Source organism: Tamandua tetradactyla, chromosome 17 (assembly GCF_023851605.1).
Source record: "Tamandua tetradactyla isolate mTamTet1 chromosome 17, mTamTet1.pri, whole genome shotgun sequence".
NCBI classification, from domain to species: domain Eukaryota; kingdom Metazoa; phylum Chordata; class Mammalia; order Pilosa; family Myrmecophagidae; genus Tamandua; species Tamandua tetradactyla.
The window spans coordinates 13668938-13687694 of record NC_135343.1 but is presented as its reverse complement, the minus strand read 5'-3'; the positions used below and the strand labels follow the sequence as shown (position 1 = coordinate 13687694).

General features: G+C 35.5%; 1 protein-coding gene and 1 long non-coding RNA gene across 2 annotated transcripts in view; one reads left to right on the top strand and one right to left on the bottom strand.

The window, feature by feature from the left end:
• Positions 1–10826, top strand: part of LOC143660740 (uncharacterized) — a 79609-nt gene extending 68783 nt beyond the window's left edge. The window contains exon 4 of the long non-coding RNA XR_013164222.1: positions 10594–10826. This is a non-coding gene — a long non-coding RNA (uncharacterized LOC143660740). The remainder of the gene's footprint in view (positions 1–10593) is intronic.
• EML4 (EMAP like 4) overlaps positions 1–18757 on the bottom strand; it is a 209929-nt gene that overhangs the window by 148181 nt on the left and 42991 nt on the right. The gene's annotated exons all lie outside the window — the stretch shown is intronic.

Genomic DNA, 18757 nt, shown 5'->3' with positions numbered 1-18757 from the left:
CCTATATAAAGAAAACTACAAAAAACTGCTAAAAGAAATCACAGAAGACCTAAATAGATGGAAGGGCATACCGTGTTCATGGATTGGAAGACTAAATATAGTTAAGATGTCAATCCTACCTAAATTGATTTACAGATTCAATGCAATACCAATCAAAATCCCAACAACTTATTTTTCAGAAATAGAAAAACCAATAAGCAAATTTATCTGGAAGGGCAGGGTGCCCCGAATTGCTAAAAACATCCTGAGGAAAAAAAACGAAGCTGGAGGTCTCGCGCTGCCTGACTTTAAGGCATATTATGAAGCCACAGTGGTCAAAACAGCATGGTATTGGCATAAAGATAGATATATCGACCAATGGAATCGAATAGAGTGCTCAGATATAGACCCTCTCATCTATGGACATTTGATCTTTGATAAGGCAGTCAAGCCAACTCACCTGGGACAGAGCAGTCTCTTCAATAAATGGTGCCTAGAGAACTGGATATCCATATGCAAAAGAATGAAAGAAGACCCATCTCTCACACCCTATACAAAAGTTAACTCAAAATGGATCAAAGATCTAAACATTAGGTCTAAGACCATAAAACAGTTAGAGGAAAATGTTGGGAGATATCTTATGGATCTTACAACTGGAGGCGGTTTTATGGACCTTAAACCTAAAGCAAGAGCACTGAAGAAGGAAATAAATAAATGGGAACTCCTCAAAATTAAACACTTTTGTGCATCAAAGAACTTCATCAAGAAAGTAGAAAGACAGCCTTCACAATGGGAGACAATATTTGGAAATGATATATCAGATAAAGGTCTAGTATCCAGAATTTATAAAGAGATTGTTCATCTCAACAACAAAAAGACAGCCAACCCAATTACAAAATGGGAAAAAGACTTGAACAGACACCTCTCAGAAGAGGAAATACGGATGGCCAAGAGGCACATGAAGAGATGCTCAATGTCCCTGGCCATTAGAGAAATGCAAATCAAAACCACAATGAGATATCATCTCACACCCACCAGAATGGCCATTATCAACAAAACAGAAAATGACAAGTGCTGGAGAGGATGCGGAGAAAGAGGCACACTTATCCACTGTTGGTGGGAATGTCAAAGGGTGCAACCACTGTGGAAGGCAGTTTGGCGGTTCCTCAAAAAGCTGAATATAGAATTGCCATACGACCCAGCAATACCATTGCTAGGTATCTACTCAAAGGACTTAAGGGCAAAGACACAAACGGACATTTGCACACCAATGTTTATAGCAGCATTATTTACAATTGCAAAGAGATGGAAACAGCCAAAATGTCCATCAACAGAAGAGTGGCTAAACAAACTGTGGTGTATACATACGATGGAATATTATGCAGCTTTAAGACAGGATAAACTTATGAAGCATGTAATAACATGGATGGACCTAGAGAACATTATGCTGAGTGAGTCTAGCCAAAAACTAAAGGACAAATACTGTATGGTCCCACTGATGTGAACGGACATTCGAGAATCAACTTGGAATATGTCATTGGTAACAGAGTCCAGCAGGAGGTAGAAACAGGGTAAGATGATGGGCAGTTGGAGCTGAAGGGATACAGACTGTGCAACAGGACTAGATACAAAAACTCAAAAATGGACAGCACAATAATACCTAATTGTAAAGTAATCATGTTAAAATGAAACACTGAATGAAGCTGCATCTGAGCTATAGGTTTTTGTTTTGTTTTGTTTTGATTTTACTATTATTACTTTTATTTTTTTCTCTATATTAACATTCTATATCTTTTTCGGTTATGTTGCTAGTTCTTCTAAACCAATGCAAATGTACTAAGAAATGATGATCATGCATCTATGTGATGATGTTAAGAATTAATGATTGCATATGTAGAATGGTATGATCTCTAAATGTTGGGTTAATTTCTTTTTTTCCGTTAATTAAAAAAAAAAAAAAGTGAAGGGATAATTGGAGATGAAGGGATACAGACTGTACAACGGGACTGGATATAAAAACTCAGAAATGGACAGCACAATATTACCCAATTGTAATGCAATTATGTTAAAACACTGAATGAAGCTGCATGTGAGGTATAGGTTTTTTGTTTTTGTTTTTTTTGTTTTTTTTTCTTTCTATTATTGTTTTAATTCTTATTCTGTTGTCTTTTTATTTCTTTTTCTAAATCGATGCAAATGTACTAAGGAATGATGAATATGCAACTATGTGATGTTATTAAGAATTACTGATTGTACATGTAGATTGGAATGATTTCTAATTGTTTTGTTAATTCTTTTTTTAATTAATAAAAAAAAAAGAAAAAAAAATTATTATTTATTGTGATTACTGAGTTTGTGCATAGCCCTTAAATTCTAACCCCCCTAGTCCTGGTCCTGAGAGCAGAAAGAAGCTGGATGAAATGATAGCTGCTGTTGATGTGGATGTTACTGTAAGGGACACTGTCTTTAAAAGTAAGGTGGCTTGGTAGGCAAGTTCTATGATATAGGGATCCCATGATTTGAGCATGAGGTCAGGAAATAAAAGCAGAATAAAGACATCTCAGTAATTTTTTAATGGAAAACTTAAGGGTGTCAATTACACTCTGAGGTTCTGTCATTGCCTAGTCTACTTGAAATTCCAAATCCACCATTTCCCCTCTCCTTTGAGACCATGTGGGTAACAGGGATGCACCCTTCTGACTTACTCCAGGTCACGGGAGAAGCTGGTCCTGCAGCTGTGTGGTCCTTTCCAGGCAGGCCCTCCCAGGCCCAGCCCTCTGTTAATGTCACAATTCTTCTCCAGCTCCCAGCTGGCTTCCCTGTTCTACAGGGTTCTTTGGAGAAGAAAATACGTAAATTGCAAAGCTCTGGTGACATATGAGCATCTGCTGGCTCCAGAAAGGCCTCAGGTCTGTTTGATGCCATCAGAAGGAAACCCTTCTAACCGTTGTTGTGTCAGCGCCTCCAGAGGACCTGCCAGGTGTCACAAATTTTTGGTCCCCACAGGATTTACAAAGCTTCCTTTCATTGCAGATTTAGTCTAATCCAGTTTTGCCTTTGCCTCTTGTCTCATTTCCCACCTCCACCCTGCTTCACAGGGATTAGAGAGAAGATGTTTTTTTGTCTCCTAATTTGCAGCAACATTCAGGATTCCTAACAGCCTTCAGACAAATAGGCCCCCCAGTGACTGCTGGAATATCTGGCCTTCCCTCCAAGAACAGTCTTTTTGACAAATAGTGCTGGGACAACTGGATATCCACTAGCAAAAGAAAGAAGTTGGACCTCACACCATAAACAAAAAATTAACCCAAAATGCATCACAGACCTAAACATATGAGCTAAAATTTAAAAAAATTCTTAGAAGAAAATATAGGAGTAAATCTTCATGACCTTGGATTAGCCAATGACTTTTTAAATATGACACCTAAAGCTCAAACAACAAAGAACAAAATGGATATTGGATTTCATCAAAATTTAAAACTTCCACTTTCAAAGAACAGCATGAGAAAGTGAAAAGATGACCAAAAGAATAGGAGAAAATATTTGCAAAGCATATGTCTGATAAGAGACCTATGGCTAGAATACATAAAGAGCTCTGTCAATTCAGTAAAACAAACAACCCAATTTTAAATGGGCAGAAGATCCGAATGAACATTTCTCCAAAGAAGATAATACAAATTGGCACTTCCCATCATTAGGATGGTTACAGTCAAAATGACAGATTAAGAACAACTGATAGTGAGGACGTGAAAAATTGGGTCCCTCATATACTATCGATGGGAAAAAAACAGTACAACTGATTAAGAGATAAGCAAAATATGATATATCCATACAATGGAAGATTACTCAGCCATTTATGAAATGAACAGAATAAGCAGATCCACAGAGACAGAACACAGATTAGTGGCTGCCAGGGTTGGAAGGCTTGAAGGGGTTTGGGAGTACTGCTAGAGAGCAACAGGTTCTTTTTTCTTTTTTTGGAGTGTTGAAAATGTCCTAAAATTGATTGTGGTAATGGTCACACAACTTCGTGAATATCTTAGAAACCACCAGATGGTACAGTTTAAATGGGTAGATAGTATGGTATGTGAATTATATTTCAATAAAGCTGCTATAAAAAAATCCTCATGCAGTCCAAGCAACAAAAACTTTCATTCTGTATATTCCTTTAGAAGTTACAGTAGCATTTAAATTTTCCCAAAGGTATAAATGAATGGAATGGAGCATACATAGGCATTACTGTGTATCTGAAAAGGGCAGAAGATTCGTCTAAATAAGAGTACAAATGAGGGAAGCAAAAAAAAAAAAAAAGAGAGGCTAGAATGCTAAGGGCAACTTCAACTTTTTCATAAGTAGCCTAGAGCCAGCATTGCTTAAGAGACTATTATCCATATTTACTCAAATTGACCAAAGATTAATGAAAATGTAATGGCCTTTGTAAAAAAAGTATGTTACTCACTATATTTGGATGTGGGTTAGTGAGGATGTTTTTCATGTACTATGAGAGATCTGGGAGTATGTCAGAATCTCTCACATGGTGCTCTTGTAATAGGAGCAGACTAAAAATGTTTACTTCCTGAGATCAAGAAAAGGCAAAATGGTACCAATAGTAAGGTCTGTGATTTGTGGCTGCTGAAATATAAGATCTCTTAAAACATAAGCAAAAAAAAAAAAAAAAAGTTAGATAATGATTAAACTTCCACACTTTTAAAGCATGCTCATGTGAGTCAGCAAGGGACTTCAAGTTAAAGTATTTTTACTGATCTTATAGGCAAAATAAAAAGAATAACAATAGTAAATACTGGCCAAGATGGTGGGACACAGGCATTTATGCTACTGCATATGTGAACTGCTACAAATCTTGTGAAAAATAATCTAGTAATAGCTACTAAAGTGTAAAAATATGTATACATTCTCTATGACAGAAGTGCAATGGGGGGAAGAGGGCACAAGAAAGAAACCTAAAGGTTTATCAGAATTGGATCAGATGAATGAAATATGGCACATAAATATAGAATACTGTGCAGTTATTAAAAGAATACCTTACCTCTCTATATATTAATGTAGAAGACTACCTATGAGCAGTGGATAAGTGAAAATAGCTAATTTCCAATAATCAAAAGATAACGTACAACATTGTATATAGTGTATTTTTTAAAAAAAGAAACAGCAAAACATGCATGCACATGCAGAACAGGGCTTGACAAACTTTTTCTAGTAAGCAGTTTAGCCTTTGCAGGCCAAAAGGTTTCTGTCCCATCTACTCAACTCTGCTGTTACAGCACAGAACAGGCCACACACATTAATACCTATACATATGAGCATGGCTATGATTCAGTAACACTCTGTTTATAGATACAAATTAAATATTCATGCAATTTTCATGTGACATGAAATAGTATCCAACTATTTAAAATAGAATTTAAAAATTCTTAGCTCACAGGCTGTACAAAACCAGTATATTTGGCTCAAGCACGGTAGTATGTCAACCCCTGATGTAGAAGAACATAAACTAAACTGTTACAAAGGCTATCTTGTGCAAAGTTTGACTTGTTAAAATGAGCAAGTATATATCTATAATTTAAAATTATATAAAATAATTTTTTAATTATCTCTTCTCAAAGGATAAAATCAATTTTATTGACAAAGTTATTTTTATTGATATGACTGAAAAACTCTCTTCTCCAATCACAGTAGGTGGTATTAATTTCATGATGATTTCTCCAGAGCTATAAAGATAGAAGAGTAAGAAGAAAATAAGGATGAGAACTTGAAATGTTTTTTAGCCCCAAATTAGAGAATCTGGCATTCCATGGTACTTCTTGCTTCAGAGAGTAGAATCTTTGAATTATTTATAAGTAGGTTCCTCAAGCTGTTAAAATTGATAAATATCTACAACAAAGATAAGAAACATACTACTTCTGAAGAAAAACACAAGACTAGTCAGAGTTTTATGAAAGAACAGGTGTGTTTACAGTTTCATAAAACCTTTCCTAAAATTTCCGCAATGGAGCATATTTTTAAAAATTTGAATACCACAGCATTCAAAGATTTAATAATGTGGATAAAGATTTGACTGAGAGTCAGAAAAATTAATTTCAAAACATCTACCATACGCCCAACATCATATTAGGCCCAATGGTAGGATATAAAAGTGACGTAAGAAGTTTTCGAAGACACACAACTCCTAAAGAATACATTAGCAAAACAAACAGCAATTTATAAAAGATAAATCACAACCAAATTGAATTTATGCAGTAATATATAAAAAGGATAATATACCAAATCAAGGTGAATTTATTCCAATCAATTCTATGGACTTCATCACATTAACAGAAAATAAAATTGTGTTTCTTTCAATGGAGAAAAAGCATTTGATAAAATTTAACATTTATTCATAATAAAATCTTTTAGAACATTATGAGTAAAAAGAAACTCAACCTTAATCTGACAAAAATGCATTGTGGCAGTTCATATTTTCCATATGTGCCTCTCTTTTTAGCTTGATAGAGACATATGCATACATATATATATATACATACATGTACATATGTGTGTAAACATGCATGTATTTATGAATTATGGCATCCCATGTGATACAGACTGTTCTAGTTTGCTAGCTGCTAGAATGCAATATACCAGAAACGGAATGGCTTTTAAAAGGGGTGATTTAATGAGTTGCTAGTTTACAGATCTAAGGCCAAGAAAATGTCCCAATTAAAACAAGTCTATAGAAATGTCCAATCAAAGGCATCCGGGGAAAGATACCTTGGTTCAAGAAGGCCAATGAAGTTCAGGGTTTCTCTCTCATCTGGAAAGGCACATGGCGAACGCAGTCAGGGCTTCTCTCTCGGCTGGAAGGGCACATGGCAGACACGGCGTCATCTGCTAGCTTACTCTCCTGGCTTCTGGTTTCATGAAGCTCCCCGGGAGGCATTTCCCTTCTTCATCTCCAAAGGTCACTGGCTGGTGGACTCTCTGCTTTGTAGTGTTGCAGCATTCTCTGCCCTCTCTGAGTCTCTCATTCTCCAAAATGTTTCCTCTTTTATAGGACTTCAGAAACTAATCAAGACCCACTCAAATGGGTGGAGACATGTCATCCCCTAATCCAGTTTAATAACCATTCTTAACTAAATCTCATCAACCAGGGAGATGATCCCATCACAGTCCCAAATACACAGCATTGAATAGAGACTATTCTACCTTTAAGAAATGGGATCCATATTAAAACATGGCTTTTCTTAGGGGGCATACTTCCTTTCAAACCAGCACACAGACCAACAACCAGACACATATGAGTAAATGAGCCTTCAGTTGATTTCTTCTCTCAGCCTTCACATCTTCAAAGCCAATGTCCAGACAACAAAGAGTAGAAGCATGGCTTCCAAACTGTGCCCTGTCTAAATTTCTAATCCACAGAATCTATACATACATTTGTTTTATGCTACTAAGTCCTGGAGTAAGCAGAACAGTCAGATAAAAAAAAAAAACTACAGCAAACATCATATTTAACACTGACAGCTATCCTTCTGAGTGGGAAACAAAACAAGGATGCCTATTCATCACCTTGGTTCTGTACTGGCAGTCCTAGCTAGTACAATAAGATAAGAAAAATAAAGACATAAAGGTTGGAAAAAAGAAATAAAACTATCATTATCCACAGACAATATAATTATGTATATAAAAAGCACCAAAACACACAGAGAGCAAGTTAGAATTAACAAGTGAGTTTAATATGGTTGATGGATACATGTCAATACACAAAAATTAACTGTATTTCTATACACTAACAACAAACAGAAAAAGACAGGGATAAACAAACGGACCAATGGAACTGAGAAGAAAGTCTAAAAACAAGCACACTCAGACCAAAGGTGACAATCCCCATCAATATTGGAATAGACAAATAAATTGTGGCATACTCATATAACTAAATATATTTCAGCAATGACAGTGAATGAACTATAGCCACAAATAACGTGGATGAACCCCACAAACATAATTTTGATTGAGCAAGAGAAACCATACCCAAAAATACACATATGCTATGATTCCATTTACTTAAAGTACAAAAAACAGGCAAAACTAAACTATGTGGTTAAAAATCAAGATAGCAATTTTGGAAATGTGCGAGTGGGTAGTAATTGGGAGAAGTACAAGGGGAAAGTCTTCAAGGGTGCTGGATATATTCTTTCTTGACTTGGATGGTGGTTACATGTGTTATAGGGCAATAAAAGGGTTTTAAAATTTTGAGGTCACGCTCCCAATAAATGCGTATTTTCATACACATACCATTACACTAATATATTATGCACATTAAAAATATAGAAATTTGAAAAGTATCTAATAAAGATAAATGATACTTTGCTAATAACAATAGCTTGATACTTAAAAGTAGAATATATTTTCAGGTTCATTCATATTTCAAATGAAATCTTCTCAATAATTTTGTCTTCAGGCAGGATGATTTCTTATCAGACATAATTAGATCATTGTTTTTAAAAATGTAATATAGCTGACAAAAAACTTGAATTAATATTAGAAAGATGAGTTATGTCATTTTCTTAACAAAGTGCTTTCCTCTCCTTGATTTATCAACATTATTTTAAATCTATGGTTTCTTTGAAGAAATCTCTTTAAGACCTTAATCTGTTCTATGGAAAACAGATAATATAACCAATAAGTTTATTTAACAGGCTATAACAGGCAATATACTGTACTATAATAAGAATGAATCAAAGAGAATGCCCCATTCTCAACTCCCTTTCAACTGTGGAACTCCCATTCTTCCTTCATGACACAGACTGAAGGAAGGGGCTTATGTTATAATTATTCTATTCAATACTGGTAAGGTATAATTTCTTTCCTGTATTTTAGGCTTAAAAAATAAATCTTTGGGTGGGCCACGGTGGCTCAGCCGGTAAGAGTGCTTGCTGCCATGCCCGAGGACCCGGGTTCGATTCCCGGTGCCCGCCCATGTAAAAAAATAAATAAATAAATCTTAGTTTCCCAGTGCCTGCCCATGTAATCAATCAATCAGTCAATCAATCTTAGATTCTACTATTTTCTTTCTACACCACTAATATATTATGCATTTCACTCTGAAGACTACTGTCTTGCAAGACAGCAGGGGAGTCACCAGATCAAATCTGCAACATAAGTAGCTCACCCTTAGACAGTTAAGTAGAGGATGAATTTAGGCAAAGGCTAGGCTTGTGAAAGATGAGACCAGAAGCAGGGCAGTAGATAAGAGGCTATTAGAGCTGTGTAAGTTAGAGATATAGTAACCTAAGTAAAGGGTGCCAACATAAATGAACAAAATTGATTTCTGCCAATAGTACAGCTAATGGGTGGCTTTACCTTCTTTACCCTTCTCTACTGACCTCTACCAGATTCCCTACCAAAGACACCCAAAGAACAAATAACTTGTTTCAATTGGCTAAGCATATCTTTGATAGGGACAATTGATATTTTTCAGTCATACACATCATGTATGTATATGTATGAATAAAAACATTTTGGAGAACTCTGTGGCTTTGAATGATCTTTTCCTATAACACATGGACAAAAATAGCATGCTTATTATTCAATAGTACCTTCAAAACTAATCTCCAAGATATCTCCCACCCCAACAAATTGCCACCTCTAGGCCCTTCTTACATGGAAATTCTGATGCAGCTACTCTTAGCTGCAAGGGGTTTCAAATATTCCAGAACCAAAAACAACAACAACAAAAAACACAAAACACATATAAACCTTACGATTTTAAAAAATGTTTATGTTAAATGCAATGTATAATTTTCTTTTTTTTTTTTTTTTTTTTTTTAAAGGGAAGGAAAGACAGAGAGAAGGAAGGAAGGATGGAAGGAAGGAAGGGAGGAAGAAAGGGAAACATCTTTAAACATTTTCTTGTTTTATTCTATTTTGTTTGTTTGTTTGTTTCTTACATGGGCTGGGGCCGGGAATCGAACCGGGGTCCTCCGGCATAGCAGGCAAGCACTCTTGCCCGCTGAGCCACCGCGGCCCGCCCATAATTTTCTAATTTATGAAAAGCTAAAAGAAAAATCAAACGTGAAAACTAAAGCAAGCTAAAGATTATTAAAAATTGGAAACTTTAAGGTAGACCTTTTCAAAGATATCAATTTCCATATAAAGGAGTTCTTCCTCATGTGATGCCTTTCTCCTATAATTAATCAATTCAAAGTCTATAACTAAACTTCCAATTGCTTTAGAGGTCACTTGTTTCTATATATTCACTGCGAGTTCCTCATTATCTGTGTTTAAATAACGTCACTGATGAAACAGGCAAATGTCTCAGTTAAATTTTTGAAAAAATGCATACCAAACATTATTCAGCTTTATTAAGAGTTTTTGTTGGCGTTGGAAAAAAACAAAGGAGAGGCCACTATCACACTACTGGCTAAAATCCAAAACTCAATATTCTTATTTAAAGTAAAGCATCTTCAATTTTAAAAGAGTACTCATGTACCCCTAGTACAGAATTTACTATTCTGTTTGGATAGGAACAACATATGAAAGGCTGGCACCAAAGTAAATATGATAAAGCAAATTTCATTCTTCTTTCTTTCACACTGCTCTATTCTCTTTGGACAGGTTAAGGAGGCACCATAAATAAGAGCGATCCAAGTAGTAATTCTGAAGTAAAGAAAACATGGATGTCTAAAATGTATTTTGCAAAGGAGTATGAAAACTTCTGAGACCACTTACATCTAACACAGAGTCATATATGAATCCCAGGATCAATCTAACATTCTACAGACTTTCCAAAAGTGAAATGACCAGTATTCACATCTTCCCCAAAATAACATATTCAAAAGTCAAATAAAATCCAGACCATTTTCTATGGTGTGGCAGTTTGCTATACAAGCATATCTCATTTTATTTCACTTCATAGATACTGTGTTTTTCACAAATTGAAGGTTTGTGCCAATCCCGAATTGAGCAAGTTTATTGGTGCCCTTTTTCCATCAGCATGTGTTCACCTTATGTCTCTGTGTCATTTTGGCAATTCTCACAATATTTCAAACTTTTTCATTATTATATCTGTCATAGCGATCTGTGATCTTTGATGGTATGTTACTATTATAATGGTTTTAGAGTACCACAAACCATGCCCACAAACAGAGCAAATTTAATTGATAAATGTTGTCTGTGTTCTGACTGCTCCACTTAACTGGCCATTCCTTGGCTTCTTTCCCTCTCCTCAGGCCTCCTTTTTCACTGAGATACAACAATATTGAAATTAGGCCAACTAATAACCACTACAATGCCTCTAAGTGTTCAAGTGAAAGGAAGAGCACATGTCTCTCATTTTAAATCAAAAGCTGAAATGATTAAACATCGTGAGGAAAGCATATTGAAAGACAAGATAAGCCAAAAATTAGGCTTCTTGCACCAGTTAGTCAAGTTGTAAGTACAGAGGAAAAGTTCTTGAGAGAGATTAAAAGTGCCACTCCAGTGAATACATGAATGATAAGAAAGCGAAACAGCCGATTGCTGATATCAAACTAGCCACAACATTCCCTTAAGCCAAAACCTAATCTGGGGCAAGTCCCCAATTCTTGTCAATTATAAGAAGGCTAAAAGAGGTGAGGAAGCTACAGAAGAAAAGCTGGAAACTAGCAGACGGTGGTGTATGAGGTTTAGGGAAAGAAGCTATCTCCATAACATAGAAGTACAAGATGAAACAGCAAGTGCTGATGCTTCTACATTTACTGCAGCAAGTTACCCAGAAGATCTAGCTAAATTAACTGATGAAGATGGCTATACTAAGCAACAGATTTTCAATGCAGATTAAACAACTTTCTACTGAAGGAAGATGCTATCTAGGACATTCATATCTGGAGAGGAGAAATCAATGCCTGGCTTCAAAGCTTCAAAGGATAAGGGGATTCTCCCCTTAGGGGTTAATGCAGCTGGTGAATTTAAGATGAAGCTAATGTTCATTTACCATTCAAGAATTCTAGGGCCCAAGAATCATGCTAAATCTATTCTGCCTATGCTCAACAAAGCCTAGATGACAGCACATCTGTTTACAACATGGTTTACTGAATATTTTTAGCCCACTGCTGAGATCTTCTGCTAAGCAAAAAAAGATTCCTTTCAAAATATTACTGCTCATTGGCAAAGAACATGGTCATCCAAGAGCTCTGATGGAGAAGTACAAGATTAATGTTTTCATGCCTGCTAACACAACATACATTCTGCAACCCATGGATCAAGGAGTCATTTTAACTTTCAAGACTTATTATTTAAGATATACATTTTTTAAGGTTATAGCGCCCATAGATAGTGATTCCTCTAACGTATCTGGGCCAAGTCAATTGAAAACCTTCTGGAAATAATTCTAGATGCCATTAAGAACATTTATGATTCATGGAAGGAGGTCAAATATTCAACATTAACAGGAGTTTGGAAGAAGTTGATTTCAATCCTCACGGATGACACAGAGGTTCAAGATTTCAGCGGAGGATGTAACCGCAAATGTGGTGGAAATAGCAAGAGAACAAAGTTAGATGTGGAGCCTGAAGATGTGACTGAACAATTGCAATCTCATGAAGAACTTTAACAATAACATATGAGATGTTGCTTCTTATGGATGAGCAAAGAAGATGATCCACTGAGATGGAATCTACTCCTGGTGAAGATGCTATGAACATTGTTAAAGGACAACAAAGGATTTAGAATATTACATAAACCTAGTTGATAAAGCAGTTTTAGGGTTTGAAAGGATTTACTCCAATTTTTTAAAGAAGTTCTGCTATGGATAAAATGCTATCAAACAGCATTGCATGCTACAGAGAAATCTTTCATGAAAGGAAAAGTCTATCACTATAGCAAACTTCATTTTTGTCTTATTTTAAGATATTGCTACAGTTACCCTAACCTTCAGTAATCACCATCTGATCAGTAAGCAGTCATCAACACTGAAGCAAGACCCCAGATGATGGTTAGCATTTTTTTTAGCAATAAAGCCTTTTTAAATTAAGGTGTGAGCATTATTTTTTAGACATCATGTTACTGAACCTTTAACAGACTGCAATATAGTGTAAACATAACTTGTATATGCACTGGGAAACCAAAAAAATTGTATGACTCACTTTACTGCAATATTCACTTTATTACAATGATGTGGAACCAAACTTGCAATATTTCCAAGGTATCCCTATATTTGCCAATGGATCTGATACTTGAACATATGTTTTAAAGACAGTCCCAGTAATCAAGCAATGAAGTTCAAATTAATGAAGTTCAATAACTGTTCACAGTAAGACAGTGAATATATATAAACAGCAACACAACTAAACATAATCCAGAAGCATATTTTATAAATTCCAGAGAGCATCTTTTTTTATGGACAGAAGGCTCTGTTAAGGTCTGGCTGTATTATGTAAATAACTTAAGTCAAGCACAGTGAAGCATAAAAGACAAAGGTTAATTTCAAGTATCTAAAATTAACTAAATGAGAAATAGTAACCATCTTTTTCCACCTGGGGCCAGGTGGAAATAATAAGAGGAAAGAAGACTGAAAATCTATTCCATGAAGAATATAGGTTAGGTTAGATAGGCTTTTTTTTTTTTTTGCAGCAAAGTTTAATTCTAAGGAGAATGAATATTGACATTCAAGAACTGCTTTCTCTGAAAAATCTTTTCTTTTTTGGTGGGGGTCAAATTTCATTCTTTTTCCATGTGACTATCCTATTTCAGCACTATTGTGGTTTTTTTTTTTTTTTTTTTTTTGCGAGAAGGGGGTGAAATGGGCCAGGAATAGAACCAGGGTCTCCCGCATGGCAGGTGAGAACTGTACCACTGAACTATCCTTGCATCCTCTCTCTCTGAAAAATCTTTTAATATAGTAAGAGATTCAACTGCTTATGGAGGACTCAAATTAGTTTTTACAAGACTCTGTAACCTTAAGATTATAGAATTCATTTCATTTGATTATCCCTCTCTAATTAGCTAACTATGTTCAAGCTAGGAGAAATATTCGAAACTACTTTTCATGGAATTATACATTAGTAGGTGGTAATGAACTGGTAAAGTCTTCCTGGAGATCAGGAAAGTTCCATAACAAGTGGGAATAAAACTCACAAGAAATATATGTATATAGCCTTTATGTTTAACCAAATACTTGTAATATGTTTAAATTTGCAGGCAAACTTATGTAGGAAATTGACTCAAACTTAGCCCAAATATGAGACCATCAGAATACTGTTAAAAATGAAAATTTACTTAACTGAAAAAAACTGTTTCATTAAAGTTAGAATTATAAAATTTGTTTCAATTCTATATAAACAAATTATAAAATCTGTTTCTAACTTCCTCATTTGCCCTAACGCAGTATCAAAGTCATCCAGGAATGGAGTCAATCTATTTATTTTTATTACTCCTTCTAACTGCTTAGTTTCTCTGTCATTCCATCCAGTTTCAAACTGTTACTTAAGGTTGTTTCAGATGGGTGGGATAAACTTTTCATATACCAATGTTAGAATACAAGCAATCATAATTCACTTGGTTCAAAAGCTTCTTCCCAACTAGAAAGCAATTTATTTGTCCAAAAGTGGCACAGTTAAAAATTGTGGTCCAGCTCTGCAAGAAATACTAAAGGGAGCACTAGAGTCAGATACGAAAAGACAGAAGAGAGAGGTATGGAGAAGAGTGTAGAAAGAAGGAAAATCAGATATGATATATATAATACAAAAGGCAAAATGGTAGAGGAAAGGATTACCCAAACAGTAATAACACTAAATGTTAATGGACTGAATTCCCCAATCAAAAGACATAGACTGGCAGAATGGATTAAAAAACAGGATCCTTCTATATGCTGTCTATAGGAAACACATCTTAGATCCAAAGATAAACATAGGTTGAAAGTGAAAGGTTGGGAAAAGATATTTCATGCAAATAACAACCAGAAAAGAGCACGAGTAGCTATACTAATATCCAACAAATTAGACTTCAAATGTAAAACAGTTAAAAGAGACAAAGAAGGATACTATCTACTAATAAAAGGAACAATTAAACAAGAAGGCATAACAATCATAAATATTTATGCACTGAATCAAAATGCCCCAAAATACATGAGGAATACACTGCAATCAATGAAAAGGGAAATAGACACATCTACCATAATAGTTGGAGACTTCAATTCCCCAATCTCATCAATGGACAGAACATCTAGACAGAGGATCAATAAAGAAACAAAGAATTTGAATATTACAATAAATGAGCTAGACTTAACAGACATTTATAGGACATTACACCCCACAACAGCAGGATACACCTTTTTCTCAAGTGCTCATGGATCATTCTCAAAGATAGACCATATGCTGGGTCACAAAGAAAGTCTCAACAAATTTAAAAAGATTGAAATCATACACAACACTTTCTCGGATCATACAGGAATGAAGTTGGAAATCAATAACAGGCAGAGTGCCAGAAAATTCACAAATACGTGGAGGCTCAACAACACACTCTTAAACAACCAGTGGGTCAAGGAAGAAATTACAAGAGAAATTAGTAAATATCTCGAGGCGAATGAAAATGAAAACACAACATATCAAAACCTATGGGACGCAGCAAAGGCAGTGCTAAGAGGGAAACTTATTGCCCTAAATGCCTATATCAAAAAAGAAGAAAAGGCAAAAATTCAGGAATTAACTGTCCACTTGGAAGAACTGGAGAAAGAACAGCAAACTAACCCCAAAGCAAGCAAAAGGAAAGAAATAACAAAGATTAGAGCAGAAATAAATGAAATTGAGAACATGAAAACAATAGAGAAAATCAATAAGACCAGAAGTTGGTTCTAGGAGAAAATCAGTAAGATTGATGGGCCCCTATCAAGATTGACAAAAAGAAGAAGAGAGAGGATGCAAATAAATAAGATCAGAAATGGAAGAGGAGACATAACCACTGATCCCACAGAAATAAAGGAGGTAATAACAGGATACTATGAACAACTTTATGCTAATAAATACAACAATGTAGATGAAATGGACAAGTTCCTAGAAAGGCATGAACAACCAACTTTGACTCAAGAAGAAATAGATGACCTCAACAAACCAATCACAAGTAAAGAAACTGAATCAGTCATTCAAAAGCTTCCCAAAAAGAAAAGTCCAGGACCAGATGGCTTCACATGTGAATTCTACCAAGCATTCCAGAAAGAATTAGTACCAACTTTGCTCAAACTCTTCAAAAAAATCGAAGTGGAGGGAAAGCTACCTAATTCATTCTATGAAGCCAACATCACCCTCATACCAAAACCAGACAAAGATATTACAAGAAAAGAAAACTACAGACCAATCTCTCTAATGAATATAGATGCAAAAATCCTCAACAAAATTCTAGCAAATTGAATCCAGCAACACATTAAAAGAATTATACATGATGACCAAGTAAGATTCATCCCAGGTAGGCAAGGATGGTTCAACATAAGAAAATCAATTAATGTAATATACCATATCAACAAATCAAAGCAGAAAAATCACATGATCATCTCAATTGATGCAGAGAAGGCATTTGACAAGATTCAACATCCTTTCCTGTTGAAAACACTTCAAAAGATAGGAATACAAGGGAACTTCCTTAAAATGATAGAGGGAATATATGAAAAACCCACAGCTAATATCATCCTCAATGGGGAAAAATTGAAAACTTTCCCCCTAAGATCAGGAACAAGACAAGGATGTCCATTATCACCACTATTATTCAACATCGTGTTGGAGGTTCTAGCCAGAGCAATTAGACAAGAAAAAGAAATACAAGGCATCAAAATTGGAAAGGAAGAAGTAAAACTATCACTGTTTGCAGACGATATGATACTATACGTCGAAAACCCGGAAAAATCCACAATAAAACTACGAGAGCTAATAAATGTGTACAGCAAAGTAGCAGGTTACAAGATCAACATTCAAAAATCTGTAGCATTTCTATACACTAGCAATGAACAAGCTGAGGGGGAAATCAAGAAACGAATTCCATTTACAATTGCAACTAAAAGAATAAAGTACTTAGGAATAAATTTAACTAAAGAGACAAAAGACCTGTACAAAGAAAACTACAAAAAACTGTTAAAAGAAATCACAGAAGACCTAAATAGATGGAAGGGCATACCGTGTTCATGGATTGGAAGACTAAATATAGTTAAGATGTCAATCCTACCTAAATTGATTTACAGATTCAATGCAATACCAATCAAAATCCCAACAACTTATTTTTTGGAAATAGAAAAACCAATAAGCACATTTATCTGGAAGGGCAGGGTGCCCCGAATTGCTAAAAGCATCTTGAGGGAAAAAAACGAAGCTGGAGGTCTCACGCTGCCGGACTTTAAGGCATATTATGAAGCCACAGTGGTCAAAACAGCATGGTATTGGCATAAAGATAGATATATCAACCAATGGAATCGAATAGAGTGCTCAGATATAGACCCTTTCATCTATGGGCATTTGATCTTTGATAAGGCAGTCAAGCCAATTCACCTGGGACAGAACAGTCTCTTCAGTAAATGGTGCCTAGAGAACTGGATATACATATGCAAAAGAATGAAAGAGGACCCGTATCTGACACCCTATACAAAAGTTAACTCAAAATGGATCAAAGATCTAAACATTAGGTCTAAGACCATAAAACAGTTAGAGGAAAATGTAGGGAGATATCTTATGAATCTTACAATTGGAGGCGGTTTTATGGGTCTTAAACCTAAAGCAAGAGCACTGAAGAAAGAAATAAATAAATGGGAGCTCCTCAAAATTAAACACTTTTGTGCATCAAAGAACTTCATCAAGAAAGTAGAAAGACAGCCTACACAATGGGAGACAATATTTGGAAAAGACATATCAGATAAAGGTCTAGTATCCAGAATTTATAAAGATATCCAGAATTTATAAAGAGAGTGTTCAATTCAACAACAAAAAGACTGCCAATTCAATTACAAAATGGGAAAAAGACTTGAACAGACACCTATCAGAAGAGGAAATACAAATGGCCAAAAGGCACATGAAGAGATGCTCAATGTCCCTGGCCATTAGAGAAATGCAAATCAAAACTACAATGAGATATCATCTCACACCCACCAGAATGGCCATTATCAACAAAACAAAAAATGACAAGTGCTGGAGAGGATGCGGAGAAAGAGGCACACTTATCCACTGTTGGTGGGAATGTCAAAGGGTGCAACCACTGTGGAAGGCAGTTTGGCGGTTCCTCAAAAAGCTGAATATAGAATTGCCATACGACCCAGCAATACCATTGCTAGGGTCTACTCAAAGGACGTAAGGGCAAAGACACAAACGGACATTTGCACACCAATGTTTATAGCAGCATTATTTACAATTGCAAAGAGATGGAAACAGCCAAAATGTCCATCAACAGACGAGTGGCTAAACAAACTGTGGTATATACATACGATGGAATATTATGCAGCTTTAAGACAGAATAAACTTATGAAGCATGTAATAACATGGATGGACCTAGAGAACATTATGCTGAGTGAGACTAGCCAAAAACTAAAGGACAAATACTGTATGGTCCCACTGATGTGAACCGACATTAGAGAATAAACTTGGAATATGTCATTGGTAACAGAGACCATCAGGAGTTAGAAACAGGGTAAGATAATGGGCAATTGGAGCTGAAGGGATACAGACTGTGCAACAGGACTAGATACAAAAACTCAAAAATGGACAGCACAATAATACCTAATTGTAAAGTAATCATGTTAAAACACTGAATGAAGCTGCATCTGAGCTATAGG